The sequence below is a fragment of the Mobula birostris genome, chromosome 16 (assembly GCF_030028105.1).
Source record: "Mobula birostris isolate sMobBir1 chromosome 16, sMobBir1.hap1, whole genome shotgun sequence".
NCBI classification, from domain to species: domain Eukaryota; kingdom Metazoa; phylum Chordata; class Chondrichthyes; order Myliobatiformes; family Myliobatidae; genus Mobula; species Mobula birostris.
In genome coordinates this window covers 25,661,237-25,677,317 of record NC_092385.1, presented here as the reverse complement: position 1 = coordinate 25,677,317, position 16,081 = coordinate 25,661,237, and the positions used below count along the sequence as shown (strand labels likewise).

Genomic DNA, 16,081 nt, shown 5'->3' with positions numbered 1-16,081 from the left:
GCAATGTACAGACTCTAATTATGCGAGACTGTGGCAGAATGAGATCTTTCAATCTGGTCAGTTACTGGATAGTGAACACACAGAGGTAAACTGTTTCCACATAGAGGAATATTTATGAATTATTATTTGCTAGACCATTAGTACAGGTGTCCCACATCCCGGGACATACTGCAAGCCTCTTACACAGCTACGATAAGAAACTGAGTAATAAACAAGCTGTTGGGATTGGCCTCACTACAGTAAGGGGGAGGTCAGGGTCTTGATAATAACTAAGTAACAAATAGAAAATAACCAGGCTGATGTTTTAGGAATTCTCCTAGATATTACTAAACCCAATTCCAAGGAATTTCCAACACGGTACAAACACGAAGCTGATGGTGATGGTTTGGGTTTGTCGCCCTAAAAAAGATAAGAAGCAAATACCTCCTGCCCACAAGCATGAAGCACTGACAGGAGAAGCCCACCAGGGATTCAGACACATCATGGTGGCGGACAAGCCACTCATGCGAAATTCGTCATGTTATAATGGTGGCTGTGCATGTTGTGTGACTATAAGTGACTTACTGCAAATAGTAAAGAATGTCGGGCTTTATTTAATAAAGGAGCAGTCACAGTTCACCTCCTATAAGGCAAACAAAACCAACTGCACCAACGCATGTGTGGCAAATTGATTATATGGGCCCATTCCTAGCATCACAAGGCAGCTTAACTTATCGGAAACCTTGTAGGTATATTCTTGTGATAATTGATCTTTGTACGGTATATATGTGGTTAGTCACCACAACTTCTTGTGGTGGGACAGTAACCATCACAGCACTCCAAATCTCCATATTCCCATATGCTGGCACCCCTGCCTGCATATACACCAAAAGACTGTTCTCCTTCAGTGCTAAAGGCTTTCAAGCCATATGTGAACAAACAGACTTTCAAGTGGAGGACAACGCTCCATTCCACCACAATCAAGTGACATGCTGGAGTGAAGGAATCAAGAGATTAAGGAGGCCCGGCAAAACTGGTCTACACTGGAGGCAAAGTAGGCAGCACTTGTCCCTGAAGTGGAAATGCCCATAAACAAAGTGCCAATTACAAAAATTAGGAGTATTCAAGAATGTCTCACCTCATTTCTTAATGTACAATGTCCACCTAAATACACCTGATTGCTAACTCAGGCCAACCATTGCCTACACCAAATAAAACTCTCCACAAGGAATCGAGAGAGCTTATGGGAGTTCACGAGAAAGCAAAAGAACCTGACAAGGCAGTTATGGAGACCAAAAGAAAGTGACTGGGTCCAAGAAAAGCAATTCCATAAAAATAATTCCAAAATGGAAACCTCATCTCATTACCGAGGTTATCAATCGAGACTGGGGGGAAAACAAGGCTGTCTCCATAGGAAACATCAAACCTGCTCCAGCACTATCTATCCCCACAGAATGAGTGGGATTCTTATATTAGACCAGTACATGGGTTGAGCATGGAATCACTACACCTCGATAGGGAGGGTTTGAGATATATTGAAAAGAGAAGGCACTTGTTAAGATTTTAAAAAAAAACAAAAAAAAATTTCCTGTTCACCTTACGAAGATCTCATAGATACAACTGCCCATGTGCAATACATCCAGTATGCGCTGTTGTTTTCAGAGTAAGACAAACTCAAAATCTAGGAAGAAATGTTGCTTTTGCTGTATTTTACTTTTGTGTTTATACTAACATTGTTTAGTGCTGCCTTACCTGCCATTTGCTTTTTTCCAGACAAAGTCGTATTTACTACAGAAATTGTCTCATCTAGCTCAAACACCCTTAAAACTTAATGACTCAGAAAATATCAGATTAAAGGGATCTGCGAGCAATAATGATTCTAATTCAAATGTCACTAAATGGCCCTTGCCTCTTGGTCATACATGAATTAATGCACTACAGCCCTTGATGCAAAGTGATTGTTCCCATCCACGTAAACATTCTCTCTGACCGCATTGCAGGTGAAATGAACATGGACACATCGGAAGGTAAAGAAACACTTGCAGAAATGATTCATAGCACCCTAACAAAACTGAAAGATTCCAGCCTAGATATTGAAGGTAAACTGAAAGAGTAGGGGTTCTCTACATTTTTTATGCCATGGACCCCTATCATTAACCGAGGGGTCTGTGGACCACAGATTGGCAACCCTTGTGAGAGAGGAATCCTTTAACATGGATCCCTCAATACTTGAAAAGCACAGACCCTTTATGCAATTGAATGATCCCACTGTGAAAACACTGTGACAAAGAGTGCCCTTAAGTCATGCCCTCTCGTACTAGACTCCCCCATCATGGGAAACAACTTTGCCACATCCACGCTGTCCATGCCTTTTAACATTCGAAATGTTTTTATGAGGTCTCCCCTCATTCTTCTAAACTCCAAGGAATACAGTCCAAGAGTGGACAAACGTTCCTCATATGTTAACCCTCTCATTCCCGGAATCATTGTAGTGAATCTTCTCTGTACCCTCTCCAACGTCAGCACATCCTTTCTTAAATAAGGAGACCAAAACTGCCCACAGTACTCCAAGTGAGGTCTCACCAGCGCCTTATAGAGCCTCAACATCACATCCCTGCTCCTATACTCTATTCCTCTAGAAATGAATGCCAACATTGCATTCGCCTTCTTCACTACTGATTCAACCTGGAGGTTAACTTTAAGGGTATCCTGTACGAGGACTCCCGAATCCTGTTGCATCTCAGAATTTTGAATTCTTTCCCCATTTAAATAATAGTCTGCCTGTTTATTTTTTCTGCCAAAGTTCTGCAAACCCCTTGATCTCATTTTTTGCATGGGAAGACACAATGAAAAGATGCACTGAAGCAAAAGCTAAAATAAAATGAAAATGTTTTCTTCCCTGGTCAACAGAAACTAATAAATCCAATAAGCTTTTCAGGGATTTTAGTCCTATAGACCATTGTATCTACCCAGATTTCCTATATGCCCTTAATCAAATAGTTATGACTACTTTGTGCTATGGTGTGAATAAGCCCTTGCAACAAAAAAAGTTCAGAATTATTGTTGACCTTACGAATTCAATTATATTTCAGCTAGACTTCAACTACGAAAGGAAGATGGTGAAACAAGCCTGTGACAAATTTTACTGTTGGAGACCAATTGATAATGCTAAATTTTGGGGTTACACAGTTAACCTTACTTCCCAAATAGACAATGTTACATACACAGACAAGCCTTCAATTATTGCTGTGTATTCAGTCACATGTCCAAAGCAGAAAGAAAAACACTATTTTGCTACCTGAAAAACTTGCGTGATTTTTTTAAAAAAAAGACATTGCCTGTACAGCATTGCTTCAACAGTGCTCATTCTCATAACAGCACTAACATGATCCTTTGGTTTGTTCCGAAGGTAGAAATTTCTGAGGACAAAAGCTGTTCAGACATACTGCTAAAAGAGGATCACTCACTTTTTAAGGTTTATAGAGGAAACGACTCGGAGTAATTTGATGATTGCTCATCTCAAAACAGAAATGCAAGTCCAGCTTTAAGGAATGATTTAGGATGGATGCAACAAAGAATGTTCTAGAAAAACTTTATATTCGTTAACAATGGCTAGAAGTCAAATTAAATAAATATTTCTCTGTACATTACAACAGTAACTCAACTGACACAATCAGATAGATGAGCAAGGCACCTCCTTGCACAAGTTGCAGACCCATACTAAGCCCCTGACTGGCTTAATGTTCTAGCTTAAACTATAGCTAAGCCCTGTCCAGTTGTTGCAAATTTAGCCTCTGCAGCAGTGCATACAGTTTCCGGGTGGATTGGTACTACTTTGAATTGGGCTGAAGATTTTTTTTTTGCTACTTTTTCCAGTGGACTTCACCCCTAGCCATTGTAGTTACTGTTTTTGTAGTACTCTTTTTACTGAGAGGTTGAAAGCTTGATGACATCTGCTTTCCATATATCAGCTCCACTCCTGAGACTTCGTTAACTCCAATACCTAACCTGCACTATAATGGATTATCTCTTGTGTGACTACTTTGATAGACACCGCCTTGAACCCACCTCTTTACTAGTCCTCTGGTTCATCCTCAACCTCGGAAGAGTAAAGAGTCATGATCATGTTATCCTTTCTCCTCTTCTTTTCCTAATCCTGATTACTAACTTTGCGTATGGTTATGCATGTTCCTTGCCTCATCTTGAGGGTGGGGGAGGGGGGTGTTGGGATGTGTCTGTCGCAAATAATTGGTCTAATGACACAATCCCACAAAAAGATGTTGATGATATTATACTATCATGGCTTACGTCTTTGACTTTTAAAAGGGATCTATCTTACTATACTTTGTGTGTTATGTTATAAAAGACTTACCAGGAGGAGAAAGGTACTGTAGCTATCTCTGAGGAATGCTGTGCTCCTAATAACCTTTTCATCTATTCTGTTTTGATTTCTTCAGAAATGGAGCTGTAATCCTAGGGCGTCTGAGGTTTACAAAGCATTATATTTGTCAAAAGGTCGAAATGCTTCAATGTTTTACTCATTATTTGGGTGTAAGCATATAGTATATTGTATATGTGGTACTCCTACAATGCAACAAGGAGGACCACTAAGCCTACCAATATTGCTTTTCATGTTATAGTAAATGTTACTAGAACAACCTGTATACAATGGATTCTGGTTAATTGGGCCACATCGCAACCAATACCTTTTGGCCCAATTAAGTGGCTGCACCAGGTAGCCAAAATTTATTGGAAGTAGAATCCATGAGTAATTTCATGGTATAAACAAGATAAACTACCGTTTAACGAATTGTGTACTTAAGTGAAATATAGAATAAATTAGAACACTGCCAAAACTACTACAGCACTATAAAACTGCATGAGTTTCTAATAGTTATTGACAGAGGAATTCATTCAATATATGCTGCTGTGTTCATTTGATTGACAGCAAATGAACAAAATCAGCATAGCCGTCTACTGCAGGTAGCGGACTGCCTTCAAACAATGCTGTCGACGATTACATCCTCCAAACCTTCATTTTCATTGCAACATTCAAGGCCATTGTCAATACCTTCAAATTCTTTGCAGTTTCTCATTTGCTGAAGTAGTGAAGTTGTTTAATTTTCACTCCCACCATTTCTTGCATCTCCAAGCCTGAATGCTTGAAACCGTAGTGAACCAACCAATTCTGAATTCCCTTACTGTTTATTACATGCCAAGTATCAGTGATAAAAATCATTGTTTTTTTTAAAAACACAAACATGCAAGTGACGCCGTTTAAAAATTGTTCACTCTAAGCACAGTGTAAAGTCTAACAGCCACATGACGTGCATGTGACTGACTATAGTTAGAAAATATTCGGTTACAGTCTCCTGCCTCATTTAAGCAGCATAGTGTCCCAAATAAACTAAGGCTACTTTCTCAACTTGTTTTGTTCTTTAAGAGTTGTCCCAAAAATATGGATGCCCCAATTAAACGATGGCCCAATTAACCACAGTCCAATGTATGGGGCAGATAAAATCCCATGATTTGACAGAACAGACTGAGTAGCCTTGCTCAGTTAAAGTTCTCTGGAAAAACACAGAAGTTGGGAAGATGCGTCAATTTTTCTCCGTCAAGCCCGGAAAAAGGGGCAAGACTGAACAATTATATTTAAGAGTCCAGAATCATGAAAATGGGAAGAAACTTATGCAGATGGTATGGCTGGTGTCAGAATATTAAGTTACAACATAGCAATGGTTGCTCACTCCCATGGGGGGAACATAACAAACAACTATGTTCTGACATCGATTTTTTTCCCTGGGAATTTAAAACTAAAGGTATTGATAAAATTCTCAATAGGAGAACTGTATTTTTCCTTACTTTTCTAAACGTTTCATTTTATGTATATTATGTTGTGAACTCATGTAACTGATGGATATAATTTCCTGTAAGTAAAATCTGAGATTACTGATCCTCATGTAAAAGACGCCAGCAATACATAATCAATAACTTGTTTACAGAGTAGGAAAGTGTATGATCATGCACTTTGCTAGAAGGAATAAAGGCACAGACTATTTTTAAAATAGGGAGCAAATTCAGAAATCAAATTGCAAAGGGACTTGGGAGTCCTCGTGCAGGATCCCTTAAAGCCTAACTTGCAAGTTGAGTCAATGGTAAGGAAGATAAATGCATTCATTGCAAGAGGACTAGAATATAAATCATGATGCAATGCTGATGCTTTAAGGCATTCATCAGACCACACTTGAAGTATTGTGAGCAGTTTTGGCTTCCTTATCTAAGAAAGGATGTCCTGGTATCGAAGAGGATTCAAAGAAGGTTCATGAGATTGAATGAAAGGGTTGACATATGCGAAGCATTTGATGGCTCTGGGGCCTGTACTTACTGGAAAGTTAGAAGAATGAGCTGGGATCTCATTGAAACCTACCGAATATTGAAAGACCCAGATAGAGTGAATGTGGCGAGGATGTTTCTGAAAGTGGGGGAGTCTAGACTAGAGGGCACGGCCTCAGAATACAAGTACATCCCTTTAGAACAAAGTCGAGGAGGAATTTCTTTAGGCGAAGGGCAGTGAATCATTGCCCCAGACGGCTCTGGAGGCCTAGTCATTTAAAGCGGAGGTTGATCGATCCTTGGTCAGTAAGAGTGTCAAAGGTTACAAGGAGACGGCAGGGGAATGTGGTTGCAATGGATAATAAATCAGCCATGATGGAATGGTGGAGTGGACTTAATGGGCCAAATGGTCTCATTCTGCTCCTGTGTTTTATGGCTCAAATTACAGAAGGCTAGAATTGGAGGAATGCAGACGTATTGGAAATCTGTAGGTACGAGGAGACTGGAGAAAAGGATTGGCCAAAATATAGAGAAATTTGAAAACATTAGTAAGAATTTGCAAATTCATGTGCACGCAACTGAAGTCAATGTAGGACAGCATGTGCCGATGAACAACACAGTGCAAGTTAGCATATGTGGGCCAATGATGTTTACTTTAGCAATGGGTAGGTAGAACAAGGAATGCTATCTAGGTGTAACCAGGGAAAGACTAGTACACAGCTAACAGGCACCTGGATGAAGCTTTCAATACAGAAAACTGAGGAAGAAATTGAGTCAAGCACTTTTACAGCAGAGGAAATAGATGGCCTTCATGAAGCTAAGCTCAGCATGAAAGGTGATGTCAAATTGTGAACACCCTGTTTCTACCTTGGGACATTGGTAGAGAGACAGACGGAGTTGGTGGACATAGAATGAAATTTGTAGCAGAAACGTGAAAGACAATGGATTCAATCTTCCAAATCACTGGAGGAAACTACTGCTCATTCAGAACTGGATATTGGAAACAGAACTTGATGCAGAGGCAATGGAGGGACTGAGAGACGTACAGAGGTGAGATGAAGTTGGTATCATAAGACCATAAGACAAAGGAGCAGAAGTAGACCACTCGGCCCACCGAGTCCGCTCCGCCACTTCATCATGAGCTGATCCATTCTCCTATTTAGTCCCACTCCCCCGCCTTCTCACCATAACCCTTGATGCCCTGGCTACTCAGATACCTATCAATTTCTGCCTTAAATACACCCAATGACTTGGCCTCCACTGCTGCCTATGGCAACAAGTTCCATAGATTCACCACCCTCTGGCTAAAAAAAATTTCTTCGCATTTCTGTTCTGAATGGGCGCCCTTCAATCCTTAAGTCATGCCCTCTCGTACTAGACTCCCCCATCATGGGAAACAACTTTGCCACATCCACGCTGTCCATGCCTTTTAACATTCGAAATGTTTTTATGAGGTCTCCCCTCATTCTTCTAAACTCCAAGGAATACAGTCCAAGAGTGGACAAACGTTCCTCATATGTTAACCCTCTCATTCCCGGAATCATTGTAGTGAATCTTCTCTGTACCCTCTCCAACGTCAGCACATCCTTTCTTAAATAAGGAGACCAAAACTGCCCACAGTACTCCAAGTGAGGTCTCACCAGCGCCTTATAGAGCCTCAACATCACATCCCTGCTCCTATACTCTATTCCTCTAGAAATGAATGCCAACATTGCATTCGCCTTCTTCACTACTGATTCAACCTGGAGGTTAACTTTAAGGGTATCCTGTACGAGGACTCCCGAATCCTGTTGCATCTCAGAATTTTGAATTCTTTCCCCATTTAAATAATAGTCTGCCCGTTTATTTTTTCTGCCAAAGTTCTGCAAACCCCTTGATCTCATTTTTTGCATGGGAAGACACAATGAAAAGATGCACTGAAGCAAAAGCTAAAATAAAATGAAAATGTTTTCTTCCCTGGTCAACAGAAACTAATAAATCCAATAAGCTTTTCAGGGATTTTAGTCCTATAGACCATTGTATCTACCCAGATTTCCTATATGCCCTTAATCAAATAGTTATGACTACTTTGTGCTATGGTGTGAATAAGCCCTTGCAACAAAAAAAGTTCAGAATTATTGTTGACCTTACGAATTCAATTATATTTCAGCTAGACTTCAACTACGAAAGGAAGATGGTGAAACAAGCCTGTGACAAATTTTACTGTTGGAGACCAATTGATAATGCTAAATTTTGGGGTTACACAGTTAACCTTACTTCCCAAATAGACAATGTTACATACACAGACAAGCCTTCAATTATTGCTGTGTATTCAGTCACATGTCCAAAGCAGAAAGAAAAACACTATTTTGCTACCTGAAAAACTTGCGTGATTTTTTTTAAAAAAAAGACATTGCCTGTACAGCATTGCTTCAACAGTGCTCATTCTCATAACAGCACTAACATGATCCTTTGGTTTGTTCCGAAGGTAGAAATTTCTGAGGACAAAAGCTGTTCAGACATACTGCTAAAAGAGGATCACTCACTTTTTAAGGTTTATAGAGGAAACGACTCGGAGTAATTTGATGATTGCTCATCTCAAAACAGAAATGCAAGTCCAGCTTTAAGGAATGATTTAGGATGGATGCAACAAAGAATGTTCTAGAAAAACTTTATATTCGTTAACAATGGCTAGAAGTCAAATTAAATAAATATTTCTCTGTACATTACAACAGTAACTCAACTGACACAATCAGATAGATGAGCAAGGCACCTCCTTGCACAAGTTTTCTTTGCAGACCCATACTAAGCCCCTGACTGGCTTAATGTTCTAGCTTAAACTATAGCTAAGCCCTGTCCAGTTGTTGCAAATTTAGCCTCTGCAGCAGTGCATACAGTTTCCGGGTGGATTGGTACTACTTTGAATTGGGCTGAAGATTTTTTTTTTGCTACTTTTTCCAGTGGACTTCACCCCTAGCCATTGTAGTTACTGTTTTTGTAGTACTCTTTTTACTGAGAGGTTGAAAGCTTGATGACATCTGCTTTCCATATATCAGCTCCACTCCTGAGACTTCGTTAACTCCAATACCTAACCTGCACTATAATGGATTATCTCTTGTGTGACTACTTTGATAGACACCGCCTTGAACCCACCTCTTTACTAGTCCTCTGGTTCATCCTCAACCTCGGAAGAGTAAAGAGTCATGATCATGTTATCCTTTCTCCTCTTCTTTTCCTAATCCTGATTACTAACTTTGCGTATGGTTATGCATGTTCCTTGCCTCATCTTGAGGGTGGGGGAGGGGGGTGTTGGGATGTGTCTGTCGCAAATAATTGGTCTAATGACACAATCCCACAAAAAGATGTTGATAATATTATACTATCATGGCTTACGTCTTTGACTTTTAAAAGGGATCTATCTTACTATACTTTGTGTGTTATGTTATAAAAGACTTACCAGGAGGAGAAAGGTACTGTAGCTATCTCTGAGGAATGCTGTGCTCCTAATAACCTTTTCATCTATTCTGTTTTGATTTCTTCAGAAATGGAGCTGTAATCCTAGGGCGTCTGAGGTTTACAAAGCATTATATTTGTCAAAAGGTCGAAATGCTTCAATGTTTTACTCATTATTTGGGTGTAAGCATATAGTATATTGTATATGTGGTACTCCTACAATGCAACAAGGAGGACCACTAAGCCTACCAATATTGCTTTTCATGTTATAGTAAATGTTACTAGAACAACCTGTATACAATGGATTCTGGTTAATTGGGCCACATCGCAACCAATACCTTTTGGCCCAATTAAGTGGCTGCACCAGGTAGCCAAAGTTTATTGGAAGTAGAATCCATGAGTAATTTCATGGTATAAACAAGATAAACTACCGTTTAACGAATTGTGTACTTAAGTGAAATATAGAATAAATTAGAACACTGCCAAAACTACTACAGCACTATAAAACTGCATGAGTTTCTAATAGTTATTGACAGAGGAATTCATTCAATATATGCTGCTGTGTTCATTTGATTGACAGCAAATGAACAAAATCAGCATAGCCGTCTACTGCAGGTAGCGGACTGCCTTCAAACAATGCTGTCGACGATTACATCCTCCAAACCTTCATTTTCATTGCAACATTCAAGGCCATTGTCAATACCTTCAAATTCTTTGCAGTTTCTCATTTGCTGAAGTAGTGAAGTTGTTTAATTTTCACTCCCACCATTTCTTGCATCTCCAAGCCTGAATGCTTGAAACCGTAGTGAACCAACCAATTCTGAATTCCCTTACTGTTTATTACATGCCAAGTATCAGTGATAAAAATCATTGTTTTTTTTAAAAACACAAACATGCAAGTGACGCCGTTTAAAAATTGTTCACTCTAAGCACAGTGTAAAGTCTAACAGCCACATGACGTGCATGTGACTGACTATAGTTAGAAAATATTCGGTTACAGTCTCCTGCCTCATTTAAGCAGCATAGTGTCCCAAATAAACTAAGGCTACTTTCTCAACTTGTTTTGTTCTTTAAGAGTTGTCCCAAAAATATGGATGCCCCAATTAAACGATGGCCCAATTAACCACAGTCCAATGTATGGGGCAGATAAAATCCCATGATTTGACAGAACAGACTGAGTAGCCTTGCTCAGTTAAAGTTCTCTGGAAAAACACAGAAGTTGGGAAGATGCGTCAATTTTTCTCCGTCAAGCCCGGAAAAAGGGGCAAGACTGAACAATTATATTTAAGAGTCCAGAATCATGAAAATGGGAAGAAACTTATGCAGATGGTATGGCTGGTGTCAGAATATTAAGTTACAACATAGCAATGGTTGCTCACTCCCATGGGGGGAACATAACAAACAACTATGTTCTGACATCGATTTTTTTCCCTGGGAATTTAAAACTAAAGGTATTGATAAAATTCTCAATAGGAGAACTGTATTTTTCCTTACTTTTCTAAACGTTTCATTTTATGTATATTATGTTGTGAACTCATGTAACTGATGGATATAATTTCCTGTAAGTAAAATCTGAGATTACTGATCCTCATGTAAAAGACGCCAGCAATACATAATCAATAACTTGTTTACAGAGTAGGAAAGTGTATGATCATGCACTTTGCTAGAAGGAATAAAGGCACAGACTATTTTTAAAATAGGGAGCAAATTCAGAAATCAAATTGCAAAGGGACTTGGGAGTCCTCGTGCAGGATCCCTTAAAGCCTAACTTGCAAGTTGAGTCAATGGTAAGGAAGATAAACGCATTCATTGCAAGAGGACTAGAATATAAATCATGATGCAATGCTGATGCTTTAAGGCATTCATCAGACCACACTTGAAGTATTGTGAGCAGTTTTGGCTTCCTTATCTAAGAAAGGATGTCCTGGTATCGAAGAGGATTCAAAGAAGGTTCATGAGATTGAATGAAAGGGTTGACATATGCGAAGCATTTGATGGCTCTGGGGCCTGTACTTACTGGAAAGTTAGAAGAATGAGCTGGGATCTCATTGAAACCTACCGAATATTGAAAGACCCAGATAGAGTGAATGTGGCGAGGATGTTTCTGAAAGTGGGGGAGTCTAGACTAGAGGGCATGGCCTCAGAATACAAGTACATCCCTTTAGAACAAAGTCGAGGAGGAATTTCTTTAGGCGAAGGGCAGTGAATCATTGCCCCAGACGGCTCTGGAGGCCTAGTCATTTAAAGCGGAGGTTGATCGATCCTTGGTCAGTAAGAGTGTCAAAGGTTACAAGGAGACGGCAGGGGAATGTGGTTGCAATGGATAATAAATCAGCCATGATGGAATGGTGGAGTGGACTTAATGGGCCAAATGGTCTCATTCTGCTCCTGTGTTTTATGGCTCAAATTACAGAAGGCTAGAATTGGAGGAATGCAGATGTATTGGAAATCTGTTGGTACGAGGAGACTTGCAAATTCATGTGCACGCAACTGAAGTCAATGTAGGACAGCATGTGCCGATGAACAACACAGTGCAAGTTAGCATATGTGGGCCAATGATGTTTACTTTAGCAATGGGTAGGTAGAACAAGGAATGCTATCTAGGTGTAACCAGGGAAAGACTAGTACACAGCTAACAGGCACCTGGATGAAGCTTTCAATACAGAAAACTGAGGAAGAAATTGAGTCAAGCACTTTTACAGCAGAGGAAATAGATGGCCTTCATGAAGCTAAGCTCAGCATGAAAGGTGATGTCAAATTGTGAACACCCTGTTTCTACCTTGGGACATTGGTAGAGAGACAGACGGAGTTGGTGGACATAGAATGAAATTTGTAGCAGAAACGTGAAAGACAATGGATTCAATCTTCCAAATCACTGGAGGAAACTACTGCTCATTCAGAACTGGATATTGGAAACAGAACTTGATGCAGAGGCAATGGAGGGACTGAGAGACGTACAGAGGTGAGATGAAGTTGGTATCATAAGACCATAAGACAAAGGAGCAGAAGTAGACCACTCGGCCCACCGAGTCCGCTCCGCCACTTCATCATGAGCTGATCCATTCTCCTATTTAGTCCCACTCCCCCGCCTTCTCACCATAACCCTTGATGCCCTGGCTACTCAGATACCTATCAATTTCTGCCTTAAATACACCCAATGACTTGGCCTCCACTGCTGCCTATGGCAACAAGTTCCATAGATTCACCATCCTCTGGCTAAAAAAAATTTCTTCGCATTTCTGTTCTGAATGGGCGCCCTTCAATCCTTAAGTCATGCCCTCTCGTACTAGACTCCCCCATCATGGGAAACAACTTTGCCACATCCACGCTGTCCATGCCTTTTAACATTCGAAATGTTTTTATGAGGTCTCCCCTCATTCTTCTAAACTCCAAGGAATACAGTCCAAGAGTGGACAAACGTTCCTCATATGTTAACCCTCTCATTCCCGGAATCATTGTAGTGAATCTTCTCTGTACCCTCTCCAACGTCAGCACATCCTTTCTTAAATAAGGAGACCAAAACTGCCCACAGTACTCCAAGTGAGGTCTCACCAGCGCCTTATAGAGCCTCAACATCACATCCCTGCTCCTATACTCTATTCCTCTAGAAATGAATGCCAACATTGCATTCGCCTTCTTCACTACTGATTCAACCTGGAGGTTAACTTTAAGGGTATCCTGTACAAGGACTCCCAAGTCCTGTTGCATCTCAGAACTTTGAATTCTTTCCCCATTTAAATAATAGTCTGCCCGTTTATTTTTTCTGCCAAAGTGCATAACCATACACTTTCCAACACTGTATTTCATTTGCCACTTCTCTGCCCATTCTTCCAATCTATCCAAGCCTCTCTGCAGACTCTCCGTTTCCTCAGCACTACCACCTATCATTGTGTCATCAGCAAACTTAGCCACAAAGCCATCTATTCCATAATCCAAATCGTTGATGTACAATGTAAAAAGAAGCGGCCCCAACACTGATCCCTGTGGAACACCACTGGTAACCGGCAGCCAACCAGAATAGGATCCCTTTATTCCCAATCTCTGTTTCCTCACCACTCGGGGAAATGCACAATGTGTTTTCAGATACTGGTTCCAATGCAGTCTGTGGATGAAAAGTGGGGATCGGAGAGGCAATGGGTGTGCGTCAGAACTGACAGGAACCGTTGAAGGAAAACCCCTGGACAACTGACATATACTCAGGCACAGGAATAAGACAGTGAAGCTGCCCAAATTAAAGCCGCAGACAGGGTGATGTACGGTTTACATTCATCAATCATGAAGGAAGTTTCTGACTTTAATAGCATTTTGGTAATGCTGCAGGGTTAGAAACTTCATAGTTGACATTCAATAAGGAAATCTTTGACATGACAGTATAGGTTTGAGAGGGCAGTAGAAATAATGGTTGAACTTGGGAAGTATGGCCAGAAAGGGTGAAGATAGGTAGATCTGGAGGAAGGGAAGGGGGGAAAAAAGCCATTAAGAGTCCCTGTGAATGCAATCGTCAGGAAAGGAATTCAGGTGCAGCAGTTTAATAGGAATATAATACCAGAGGAGGGTGTGGGTCCAATGGACAAGTTCAGATAAAGCCTGATGAAAGATAAGGCAGAAACTAGAGATGGGAGCCCAAGGCCTTGTACAGGAGAGTTCACCAGCATATCCAGCCTAGTGAGCAATGTGGCGGAACCAGTTTGGCAGAAAGCTACTGGTGCCGAGTTTGGAAGGGGACTGAGGAGAATTATTTTATACTAGTATAGAAAATTATGAGGGGTATAGATAGGGTAAATGCAAGCAAGCTTTTCCCACTGAGCTTCGGACTACAACCAGAGGTCATGGGTTAAGAGTGAAAGGTGAGAAGCTTAAGGGGAAAGTTCTTCACTCAGAAGGCAGTGAGAGTGTGGGATGAGCTGCCAGCACAGGTGGCACGTGTGAGCTCGATTTCAACGTTTAAGAGAAGTTTGAATGGGTACATGGGTGGTAGGGGTATGGAGGGCTATGGTCCAGGCGCAGGTGGACGGCAGTAGGCAGTTTAAATCGTTCGGCATGTACTAGATGGGCCGAAGGAGCTGTTTCTGTGTTGCAATTCTCGCTGACTCTAGTGAAGCAAAACAAAGACTGTTTTACAGTGTAGGATAATCCCAGAAAATTGAGCAATTTCTGGCACAATAGAACCTCATGATGCAGCTGGGGTGGGGGTGGGGGTGGGGGTGGGGGAGCGTTGCGCACAGCAAATGGAATAATCGGTACTAGAAGAATCTTTGAGCCCTGATCAAAGGACGCACACAAACGGGCACAGGAAATTTCAAGAGCAGCTTCAGTGTAACTATGGAGTTACTTCTCAAAAGGCCTAAACGGCTAAAATGCCCTGAGCACAATGCGCTTGGGGAGGCAGCGAAGTAACAGGAATTCGTCTTATTTCATGTCAGGATGGAACTGCACACACCAATGGGCCGTGGCGACAAATTTCACATTAGGATACAAACTACGCCTCCTTAAATTCGAAGGGCAAGAGGACCTGCCCGAAGTCCTTCTCCGATGTTGCCGTTGCTGCATCCTATTTGCAACACCGGCTCCCTCCAACAGTTATACAACCCAGCACGCAAGTACTGGAGACCGGCCGGCATTCAAACGGCACAAACACACATCACACTGACACAACGCTGTCAACACACGGAAGTAACAGATCCTTTGTCACACAATCAGAACAGACAGGACTGTCGCAACCGATGCCCAGAAACTCCTAAGTGATGATGGATTTCAACCCACTGCCTGCACGATGCACGCTACAGCGTCGAGTGGTCGGTGTGTAGCGTGCGGACCGTAACTATTTTGTGCCGCAACATCTCCAAGCAGCAGTGTTGTGCGCAGTTATGTAAAGGCACTAGTAACTGTGTGATCGGTAATGGTTGATGTCAATAACTGAAGGGAACTAACCGCTCTCCAGCAGGTTGTCACTGCAGCGAAACCGGCTCCGGGCTCCGAATATCGGCCAATTAATTGCTCCTGGTACGCAAAGTCTTGCAATAATTTCAAAACACTTCCGGGCAGGGCTAATATGTTCAGTGCAACCACTTGACACGCGTTTACAACACACGGTGCCCGCTGCTGTTTGCTGCGCGCTGAAGCACGCCGCACGTGTGTGCTCCAGCTCGACCTGGTTGGCTCCCAACTCCCTATTTAGTCTCCGTTCCTTGGCTGAGCCCTTGTCAATCAGCCTGGCGTTAGGGTTGATGTTCCCTTCTGACACACTTTACAAACCTGTTTCATTCAGGTATGTTTTAATCCAATGAAGGCCATTTTGAGTAAAGTGAACAGATTATTGCAAACGAGTGACAAGTTC

The 16,081-nt window shown here is 41.4% G+C and overlaps 1 protein-coding gene across 1 annotated transcript in view; it reads right to left on the bottom strand.

Annotated features, from left to right (window-relative positions):
* Positions 1–15,759, bottom strand: part of abhd6a (abhydrolase domain containing 6, acylglycerol lipase a) — a 92,066-nt gene extending 76,307 nt beyond the window's left edge. The window contains exon 1 of the mRNA XM_072280465.1: positions 15,676–15,759. The gene's annotated coding sequence lies outside the window, so the exon portion shown is untranslated. The remainder of the gene's footprint in view (positions 1–15,675) is intronic.
* Positions 15,760–16,081: the final 322 nt, after the last annotated feature.